Raw genomic sequence first — 11,295 nt, 5'->3', positions numbered from 1 at the left:
ACAGGCATATCACCTGAGGTCAGGAGTTCGAGACCAGCCTGGCCAAGATGGCAAAACCCCATCTCTACTAAAAATACAAAAATTAGCCAACTGTCGTGGTAGGCACCTGTAATCCCAGCTACTCAGGAGGCTGAGGCTGGAGAATCACTTGAACCCGAGAGACAGAGGTTTTAGTGAGCCGAGATTGCACCACTGCACTCCAGCCTGGGTGACAGAGAGAGACTCTGTCTCAAACAAAAACAACAACAAAAAAAACAAGGCTGTGGTGAACATCCCTACAGATACACCTTTGGTGGGGAGGGCAGTCCTGGGTTTCCTGTTCCCTTGTTTATAACGGAGGGGCTGAAACGTTCAGAAGCCCCGAGCAGTGGGCAGTTAGATGGGGGCATATTTCAACCCCTGGGGTTAAAGTGGTTGTTCCCAAACCTGACTGTGTTTTCACTCTCCGAGGCACGTGTTGAATATCCCAACCCAAATCTCCGGGGGCCCAGTCACCCTGCTGCCCTCTGCACAGGCCCCAGAGACTTGTTCTTTTTTTTTTTTAATTTTTGTTTGTAGAGATAGGGTCTTGCCACGCTGCCCAGGCTGGCCTTGAACTCCTGGGCTCGTGATCCTCCTGCCTTGGCCTCCCAAAGCGCTGGGAGTATAGGTGTGAGCCACCGAGCCCAGCTGACTTGCTTCTTTAAATTAGTTCCTAGCAGACCTACTTGTGCTTTCCTCCATTGCCTCTGGCCCTGGGTGTCCTCTCTGAGAAGGGACAATGACAGCGCTCTGCTCTGAGGAGCTGGCTCAGTTGCCTGTCACTTGGATGACGCCTCGTGCTGTAGCTTTGGACATCTCCATCAGCACCGCGTCCCCTGCCTTGCAGCACCTGACATAATGGTAGGTGCCCAACAAGTATCTTTGCATTGGATGAAAAGTCTTCTTGGCCAGGTGCAGTGGCTCACACCTGTAATCTCAGCACTTTGGGAGGCCGAGGTGGGCAGATCACCTGAAGTCAGGAGTTCAAGACCATCCTGGCCAACATGATGAAACCCTGTCTCTACTAAAAATACAAAAATTAGCCGGGTGTGGTGGTGGGTGCCTGTACTCCCAGCTACTTGGGAAGCTAAGACAAGAGAATCGCTTGAACCCAGGAGGCGGAGGTTTTAGTGAGCTGAGATCACGCCACTGCACTCCAGCCTGGGCAACAAGAGCGAAACTGTCTCAGAAAAAAAAAAAAAAAAAAAAAAGAAAAGAAAAGTAGTTTCACATCCTTTTTTCATTATTTCCCCTCAACATTTTATTATAAACATTTTCAAACACACAGAAAAGTTGAATGCATTTTCCAGTGAACACCCACATATGCATCCCCTGGATGGCATTTTACTGTATCTCTTCATCACACAGCTCTCCATCTACCCATTACTTCATCTTATTGTTTTCTACCTTTCAAGGGGAGCCGCAAACCTCAGTACACTTCACTCCCAAAGGCCTCCACATGTATATCATTAAAGTGGCATTCAGGAATGCCTTTATAGTTCATTTTAGGTAAAATTTACATAGAGTGAAATGTTCCAATCTTAAGTGCACCATTTGCTGGATTGTGACAAATGCAGACATCTGTTAAATCAGACACCTCCCAAGGGAAAGATGTTCCTGTCCCCCCAGAAGGTTCCTTCGTGTCCCTTGCCAGTCAGGCCACCCCCACACTGCCCCCCCGCGGCAACCCCTGTTCAGGTTTTTATTTCATTATAGATGAGTGTTTCCTGTTCTAAAACTTCTTAGAAATGATTTGTACTGCAGGTGCCCTTCTGAGTTCTGGCTTCTTTCCCTCCCTGTAGCGATTCTGAAATCTGTCCTCGTTGCTGCGGGTTTCAGTAGCTTGTCCCCTGCTGTTGCTGAGCGGGGCCCCCCTGTGTGCATGTACCTACCATGGGGTGTTCATCCCTCCCACTCTGTGTCACTCAGCACACATTAAAACACTCTTATATACCATCTCTCACTCGACTTAATTTGCCTGAGGTCCCACTGCCAATTCAAGGGCAGTCAGGATTTGTCTCTATGTTTCCAGGCAGGGAACCCATCCAAAGGTCACCGATGGAGACCTGCCCAATCTCACTGGCCCTCCAGTGGCCTCTGCTCCATCCGCCCCCAGCCCCAGCCAGCACTGCAGGACTTCCTGATGGTGGTGGGTACGTTGGCTGCCTCGGCTTCCTCTCCTCATGTTCCCCCTTCAATTAACCGCAGGCTGGCTTTGGCTGCCCCTTCCCGTCTTCTCAGTCCTCCTAGTAACTTCCAACGCGGTCACCCCTGCTGCTCACAGAAACCTCCCCTCTGTTGCCCTCTGTGCCCACCCACCTGCCTCCACAGCTGCTGCAACTCAGTTTCCTTGGCTGTCCCTCCTCTTGGTGACCTTCAGCATTGAGGAGTCTTCAAGGCCTAGTTCTGGACAGTTGTCTCTGCTCTCTGAACTCTCACTTCCTACAAGGTCGCATCCAGAACCATGGCTTTAAATTTCACCCAGGTGCTGGTAACACCACAGCCAGACCTTCCCTTAATTCCGGAATCTCCAGGCTTGCATAACTGTAATCTCCACTTTGGGATCAAATAATCCTCCCAAATTTAACAGCACCAGAAATGGAAGCCTTGGTTCCCCTCTCTAATCTGATCCTGTCCTGCCCTCCCATCCCCAGTAAGTGGTCCCATGAACCCAGAGGTAGCTCAAGCCTGAAGCCTGGGGGTTGTTCTTTATTTCTCCCATGTCCTTGTCTCCTACATCCAACTTATTACCAATCCACAGAGCATCCATCTCCAAATCACATGTTTTTTTAAAACCATATTATGGAGGTATGATTGACACACAAAAAGCTGTAGGTTTTTTTTTTTTTTTTTTTTTTGAGACAGAATTTCGCTCTGTCTCCCAGGCTGGAGTGCAGTGGTGCGATCTCAGCTCACTGCAACCTCTGCCTCCCAGGTTCAAGTGATTCTCATACCTCAGCCTCCCGAGTAGCTGGGATTACAGGCATGAGCCACCATGCCTGGCTAATTTTTGCATTTTTAGTAGAGATGGGGTTTTACCATGTTGCCCAGGTGGTCTCAAACTCCTGACCTCAAGTGATCCACCCGCCATGGCCTCCCAAAGTGCTGGGATTACAGGCATGAGCCACCACGCCCGGCCTGTAGATATTTAATGTATACAACTTGATGTGATGGAGATATGTACACACCTGCGAAAACATTCATCAACGCCATAAACGTATCCAAGTGTCTTTCTGTCTCCTCTGTTTCTTTTTCATTTCCTTATGTGGTAAGAGGACTAAACATGAGATCTACTCTGTTAGCAAATTTGTAAGTGTACAGTACAGTATTGTTAATCACAGGCCCTAGTTGTACAGCAGATCTCCAGGATGTATTCATCCTGCGTAACTGAGACATTGTACCCTTTGACCAACATTACCCTGTTTCCCCCTCTTCCCAGTCCCTGGCAACCATCATTCTACTTTCTGCTTCTATGAGTTTGGCTGTTTTCTGTTCCATGTACAAGAGAGAAAGTGCAGTATTTGATTTTCTCTGTCTGAGTTACTTCAGTATCTCATCATGTCCTCCAGCTCCATCCATGTTGTCACAAATGGCAGGATTGATCCCTCCGTCCCTTCCTTCCTTCCCTCCTTTCTTCTTTCCCTCTCTTTTTTAGAGACAGGGTCTCGCTCTGTTGTCCAGGCTGGAATGCAACAGTGCTGTCATAGCTCAGGGCAGCCTCGAGCTCCTGGGCTCAAGTGATCCTCCTGCCTCATCCTCCTGAGCAGTTCAAACTACAGGCATGTGCCATGATACCCGGCTAATTTTTAAATTTTTTGTAGAGACAGGGTCTTGCTTTGTTGTCCAAGCTGGTCTCAAACTTCTGGTTTCAAGTGATTGATTCTCCTGCCTTGGCCTCCCAAAGTGCTGGGATTACAGGTGTGACCAACCACCCTGGCCCTGGATTTCCTTCTTTTTAAATGTTGAATAATATTCCCTCATAGGTGTGTACTACAATTTCTTTATCCATTTTTCCACTGACGGACATTTAGGTTGTTTCCAGATCTTGGCCATTGTGAATAACACCGCAATGAACCTGGGTGCGCAGATATCATCTCTTCAAGATCCTGATTTCAGTTCCTTCAAATACAATCTTAAACCTGTCCCCTTCTTTACCCCCATTGCCACTGCCCTAGTCCATGGGCCATGCTTAAACTACAAGTATTTCTGGTTTATCTGTAATTCACATGTAACTGGCTGCCCTGCCTGTGAGGGGCCGCAGCCAGCCAGCACCTCCTACTCTAACCTCGTCCCCACTAAGGAGTTCCTGTTCCTGCTACCTGGGCCAGGTGGGCTCAGAGTGAGCCAGGACAGCCCCCGCCTCCCCTCCTTTCCCCCTGCAGCATCTGAGGGGGAAGCAGATCCTCTGCAACCCCGAGATCTGAGATGTCTCCGCTGCTCAGGCAGAGCTGGGTCTCTGCCCTACTGCTCAGACACAGGTGTTCCACTTGGCTTGCTTTTAAGAGACTGACTCCAGTGCTCTGATTTTAAGGATCGAGGAGACCGACATCTGTGAGGATCCCAGCAGAGGGCCTGGCTCACTCGGGGCCAGTACACGGCAGTGCCCCCTTGGTCCTCCTCATGCCTGCTTCCCCCTGGGCACAGACAGGGGATGGGCTGGTGAGGAAGCCATTCTCCAGGGGGAGCAGATCTGACAGGACTCGTTTCTCCTCTCCCTGAGCAGGCTTCTTTTAAAACCACTGCATGTTTGGCCAGGTACCGTGGTTCATGCCTGTAATCTCAGAACTTTGGGAGGCTGAGGCGGGAGGATCAGCCTGGGCAATATGGTAAAACCCCGTCTTTACAAAAAATATGGAAAAAAATTAGCCTGGCATGGTGGCAAGTGCCTGTAGTCTCAGCTACTCGGGATGCTGAGATGGGAGGATCACCTGAGCCCGGGAGGTTGAGGCTGTGGTGAGCCATGATCATGCCACTGTACTCCAGCCTGGGTGACAGAGTGAGACCCCGTATCAAAACAAAGGAAAAACTCCCCAAAACCCCCCACTGCATTTTAAACCATGCACAGTAGTGAGCAGTCCTGTTTCAGGGCAGTTCTGGGAATTACAAGGACAAACTCTGGCCTTGTGCCTGGTGGAGCAACGTGGGGGTGTGGACGCCTGTGTGTGAACGCCCCTCACCCACGCGGGACAAAGTCCATCCTCCGTGTCAGGCCCTAGGCAAGCCAGCCTGGCTGATCCACCTTGCTCCTCCCCCTCTCTTCTTTGTCTTCCCTGCAAACTCCTGCCAAGTTTGGAAGCAGAAAGAGCTGACAGTTTGGGGTTGTGGAGAACATTCCTTTCTAGAATAGAAGTCAGTTGGTGGGGAAGCAGATGCCCCTAACTCTCAGTGCCTCGACTTCCTCATTGGCCTAACGGGGCCAAGGAATTCTGCCTGCTTCTCCTGGAGAGCACAGGGGACCCACCAGGCCCCCAATGCTTAGTAAGAGGGGTGCCTTCTGTCCATGCAAATGGCCCTCCTTTGAGACCCAGCGCCCGACTGCCCAACAACTTGGAGCTGTTTCCTCCTTGTTCGTAGCACTTTCTGGCCTCTTCCCTTGCCGTCTTCAGCGTGTGGCATGGTGGCCCTTTCTCTTTACATTTTTTTCTGGCACTGGAATCTGAGCTCCTTGATCTGCAGGGATTGTGGTTTCCCCACACAGTGCCTGGCACACAGATAGTGCTCAATAAATGCTCACCACGGCAGAATTTAACTGTCTTTGAGGTATCCAGAATATAGAGACAGGTTCCTCCAGCCTCCTACTCCCTCAGGCCTATTCTAAAATAAAACCTTAATTTCTGTCCCTGAAGGCAGGTCCTCCTTCAGCCAACTGTAGGTCTCTTTAGGAAGAGTAAGATTCCAAGTCCTAATTCATCCTTTTTATACCTAAGGTGGACCAGCCCTGATTTTATGCTGGGCCCTTTACTTGTACTATTTTATTTAATCCTCATGATAACCCTATGAAGTAGGTACTGTTAATATCATCCCCATTTTACAGATGCAAAAACTGAGGACCAGAGAGATTAAGCAACTTGCCCAGAGTCACACAGCCAGCAAGCAGTGCACAAGGGATTTGAACCCAGACCCTTTTGATCCCAGAGTGAATGCCCTTGAACCTCTGGGCTACACTGCCTGAGGGCTGCAGGGCTCTAAAGGGATAAGGAAGGAAGCTTGGAAGGACTGAGTGCTGGGGGAGTGAGAGGGGTGTGTGTAAGTGTGTGTGGGTGGGTGGGGCTGTGCAGGGAGGCGGTTGCTATAGAGGGACAGGGGAGGGGAGTGCTGGGAAGGTGGGGGAGGTAGAGAGAGGAGCCCCAGAAGCCGTCAGCTGTGCTGACGATGGATGGGGCAGGAGAAGAGAAACCCCAGGCAAGGGAGGTGAAGCTCTGTGAGCGGCCACACCAAGTTCTCCCTCCTGCCCAGGGCACAGCGCCAGGCCTCACTTTTGAAGCTAACGAGAAGCAGATGGAGGAGTAGGATGGGCTAGAGGCGGAGACTGCCTCTGCTACGTGGCACCCCTCGGCAAGCCTGGAGCTTCTGCCAGCGGCCAGGAGTGGGGCAGGGCCTTGCAGCTGGACTGTGGGTCTCCCTCAGGGTTTACTGCAGCTTGGACTTGCCAGCGCAAGAGGGTGGATTTTATTCAAAGATAGGTTCAAACATTAGCAGCCTCAGTGAACGATGCAGCCTGGGCTCCATGGAGTTGCTACCACCCATAAGAGGGTGTCCCTCCTGCCATGGGCTTCCCTTTCCTTCCCTGACACATGGACGATCCGGCCCACAGGTCTGAGCCCCCCAGAGCAGCTGGCTCCCAGGCTGTGCCATCCCTTCCAGGGAGGGGTGGGAGTGGGTAGCGCAGGTGCTTGGAAGCCAGAGGGGTGGCTCTGAAGGGATAGCTAGGATTCAGGCTCCAGGGAGAGCACTGGGGGCTGGGGTGGCAGCCCCATATGGGCCAGGACTGGGTGTGTTGGTGACAGCAGCATCCCCAGCACCTTGCGTGGTGTGCCTAGTAAATGCATAATCAACACTTTAGTTACGTCACATAACGACTCTGTAAACAGGATCTGGAATCAGCCATGGGCTTGAACCTCAGTCCCACTATTACTAGCTCAGGAGAGGGCTTGACCCCCCTCCCCAAATTTTTTAGTGACAGGATCTTGCTCTGTCACCCAGGCTGGAGCGCAGTGGCATGATCATAGCTCACTGCAGCCTTGAACTTGTAGGCTCAGGCGATATTCCGGCTTCAGCCTCCGGAGTAGCTGGGATTATAGGCGTGTGCCACCACACCTGGCTAATTTTTAAATTTTTTGTAGAAATGAGGTTTCACTTTGTTGCCCAGGCTAGTCTTGAACTTCTGGGCCCACGTGATCCTCCTGCCTTGGCCTTCCAAAGTGCTGGGATTACAGGCATGAGCTACTGTGCTTGGCCAGGGCTTAACCTCTTTAAGCTTCCGTTTTCCTATCCGAGGCTTCCAACTCAGGCAGCTCTGAGCCAGCTCTGAACCAGTCACCACTTGCTGCCTCTTAAAGGTGCAGAGCTCAGCACAGGGCCTGGCACATAGTAAGTGCTTAGTAAAAGCCATGGTTGACATTTAATTCACAAACAGGTGGAGGATGCAGCAGAGTGTCCTGGGTCTTCCTGAAAGAAGTGAAGTGATGGCATTTTGTACTTTTCATCATTCATTCATTCAATCTTCATTCAACTCTCCTACAAACCTGGCCTAAAATGCAGGCAGAGTTGTTGTTGGGGAAGGAGATGGCTCTGGGTCCATTATACTCAATGAAGCCTGTTTGAGGGAAAGAAGCAGAGAGCCCTTCAAGTGAACTGGAGGGAGACGGGCTCCTATTAGGAAACCCTGGACTCAGGGAACTGATTACCAGAGGAGCCTCACAGCAGCCTCCTGGGAACAGAAGGTTACCAGGCAACCTGGGGCTGGGTCACTTCTCTGCCGGCCTGTGCTAGTCTCCCTGCGGGACTGACCATCCCCCCGAGACTCTTCTGCTCCCCCAAACTCAGCATGCAACAGACTACGGGTTGCCATGGTAACAACCAGGGCTCCAGTTTTATATGTTCTTACCAATTCCGGGTCGATACCACTCTTGGGTGAATGCTACCTGACTGTGGTCGAGTCTTTCTGAGTTCAAATTCTGTCCCCCTCTCATAAGTCAGGGGGCTATCTGTCTCAAACCTGATTGTTTGCTTCTTCCTCATCAGCAAGAAGGGGGATCACACTCTCAAAGAAGGTAGGCACCCAAAATTGTCTCCTATGAACAGAACAAAAGACCAGCACCTCCCAGCAGCCTTTTCAGATAACTATCTTCACACCATTTACACCATCTTTATTTATCCTCTTACCTCTCTTTCTCCAGGACTGTTAAGAAGTTGAGGGCCACAGTAAAAAGCCACAAGGATGTCCCAACTTACATTTCCAACCTTGTCACCTGCTTCCGTCACAAATCCACTTTTCTGGGCAGACAAGTGCACCCTGCCAGCAGAACACGCCTTGTTCCTTCCTCCCTCCAAACTTCCGCCCACACTCGCCTCTAGCCTCTGTAGCCAGATGTGCTCCTCTTCATATCTTTTTTTTTTTTTTTTTTCTTGAGACAGTTTCTTGCTCTGTTGCTCAGGCTAGAGTACAGTGGCATGATCATAGCTCACTGCCACCTTGAGCTCCTGGGCTCAGGCAATCCTCCCACTTCAGACTCCAGAGTAGCTGGGACCACAGGTGCACACCACCATGCCTAACTAATTAAAAAAAATTTTTTTTTTGTGGAGACGAGCTCTCACCATGTTTCCCAGACTGGTCTAGAATGCCTGGGCTCAAGCGATCCTCCCTCCTCAGCCTCCCAAAGTGGTGGTATTACAGGCGTGATACCTAATTCAAGAATTAAATAATATTAAAGAATAATTTGGAGGCTCCCTCTCAGCCTCCAAATCTTCACCAGCCCTCAAAATTAAGCTCAACTTCTTCTCCTCCAAGAATTTTCCACAGGATTCCAATCTGGAGGGATCAGTGTCCTCTAAGTGTAGCCTTTATTGACTCTTCCACCATTTGGTCTCCTATATTATCATCAGGAAAAATTAGTGAAAGACTTTCAAATGGACGAAAAAGAGCAAATGTCACTGAATGTCCAGCCTAGAGCACTCTTCCAGTTTATCACTGCCTTCCATTGCCTTTGAGCCATTTACAACTCTATAAGTCATAGAGAACTGATAACAGTGCAAATGACTTGAGTTCATAGAAATGCAAATTCCTTGTGTCCCATGGAATGTAGTCGATGGTTGCCCTGTGGATAAACTTCCTCTGCAAGTTCATTTCAGCCTCCTGTTGACTTACATATGTGTTGTTCTTGGAATTCTCCTTTTAACCAGTTAGAACATCTTAACTACTTCCCATTAATTAATGAATTAAATATCTTTATATTTTAATGAGTCATAATTTTGTCTTTTTTCCAAAAATTATTCTTTAATGTTATTTGACTCTTGAATTAGAAAAGATAAGGGCTTGGCACCCTGTATCCGTCAGTGTTTTGGGGAGTAGGCAATAGAAAGGGGAAAGGGGCTGCCAAAAAATAACTGTCTACCCATCTTTCCTTGACAACTAAATTGTGCACTCTGGGCGGGGCGTAGTGGCTCACACCTGTTATCCCAGCACTTTGGGAGGCCATGGTGGAAGGACTGCTTGAGGCCAGTAGTTCAAGACCAGCCTGGACTCTGTCTCTACAAAAACATAATAATACCTAAGAAATTAGCCAGCTGTGATGGTGCACACCTGTATTCCCAGTTACTCAGGAGGCTGAGGTGGAAGGATCACTTGAACTCAGGAGTTTGAGGCTGCTGTGAGCTATGACTGCACCACTGCACTCCAGTCTGGGCGACAGAGCAAGACCCTGTTGCTAAATTTTTTTTTAATTGTGAGTTGTGTGAGTGCTATATCTAGAAAGTTCACATATTCCTTTTTTACATAATGAGGGATTACTAAGGGGGCTAGTGTACTAGACTCTGTGGAATTATTCTAAAGGAGGTCCAGGGAAAATACGAAATCAGCGAATGTCTGAGCTGGATGAGGTCAGAGAAGCGCCTTGAGCAAGTCTCTCATTTTTCTCCTGAGGACACTGGGCTGCCTGAGCTGGGGGGTCTGTGTGGCCCGTCAGAGAGTAGGATTTGGGGATTCTCTGACAACTGTTCATGAAATGGGGCATGTTCACTTACCCCAAATCTGGTTATGGTAACGAGTTGGGGGGAACGGCCACCAGCTAATTGGAAACAGATCCTCCCGAGGCGCACTGGGCTTCCGGGCTGTTTCCCAGCCTCCTTGGCAGCGGACTCCTCTCCCGAGGTATGTTTTGCTGATGTGGCTGGCCGCGAGAAGCTGGGAGGCACACTTTTCTGAGATCCGTTTGCAAAATTGAAACCCTGCCTTTGAGAACCCTTCACAGTTTGCAGCTGTGAGGAGATGGGAGCGCGAGGCCAGGGGCAGCCTTCCAGCAGCTCTGAGACCCACCAGTGTAACCCAGCATGCCCTCGGCTTGGTCTGGGGCTTCAGCAGCCATGCCTCCAGCGTGTGCCCCTCAGGGGCCCTTTTGGGGAGAACACCCCGTCTTCTCTTTGCTGGGGCTGTTGACCTGTCTTCTCCCCCTCGGTTTCCTCCACTTTAGCTCCCATACCTGGTTTCTGGAAGGCAGGGGTGCAGCTGCAGCTATGGGGCTTCCATCCACTCACCTCACCTTGGGGAGACTAGGGTCACACACATGGCTGTGGCCACAGGCAAGACTGGGGTGGTCTGGGGTGGGGTGGAGGGCTTTCTGGCAGACAGGCCACGTGGTCTTCTCCCAGTGGGAAGAGGTGCCTGAGAAAGGCAAGAGCAGGAAGCCAGGCGTCCAGGTCTCCACTCCTCGTTATGGTAACTCTCTCTCCCAACTCCAGAGGGACCCAGTCTGTCCCATTGTAGCACCCCCACTCCTATAACCTGTCTGGAAACAGAAGAGGAAAGGAGGGATGGTGCAGGATGGGATTGACACTATCGATTTCTGACTTATGTTGACTGCTGCATTCTTCTTCATCTTCATCACCATCACTGCACTGCAAGGTAGGGATTATTACCCATCTTACAGATGGTGAAACTGAGGCTGAGAGAGCCCGAAGGCAGTGAGCTCAGTCCTGCCAGCTCCCAAAGCCCACAGTCTCCCTATGATACCAGGCTGAATCCTCTCCCTCACAGCCCTTGCCAGTTCTTCAGTTCTG

This window comes from Pongo pygmaeus, chromosome 21, assembly GCF_028885625.2.
Source record: "Pongo pygmaeus isolate AG05252 chromosome 21, NHGRI_mPonPyg2-v2.0_pri, whole genome shotgun sequence".
Lineage (NCBI taxonomy): Eukaryota > Metazoa > Chordata > Mammalia > Primates > Hominidae > Pongo > Pongo pygmaeus.
Note: the sequence above shows the minus strand (reverse complement) of the source record.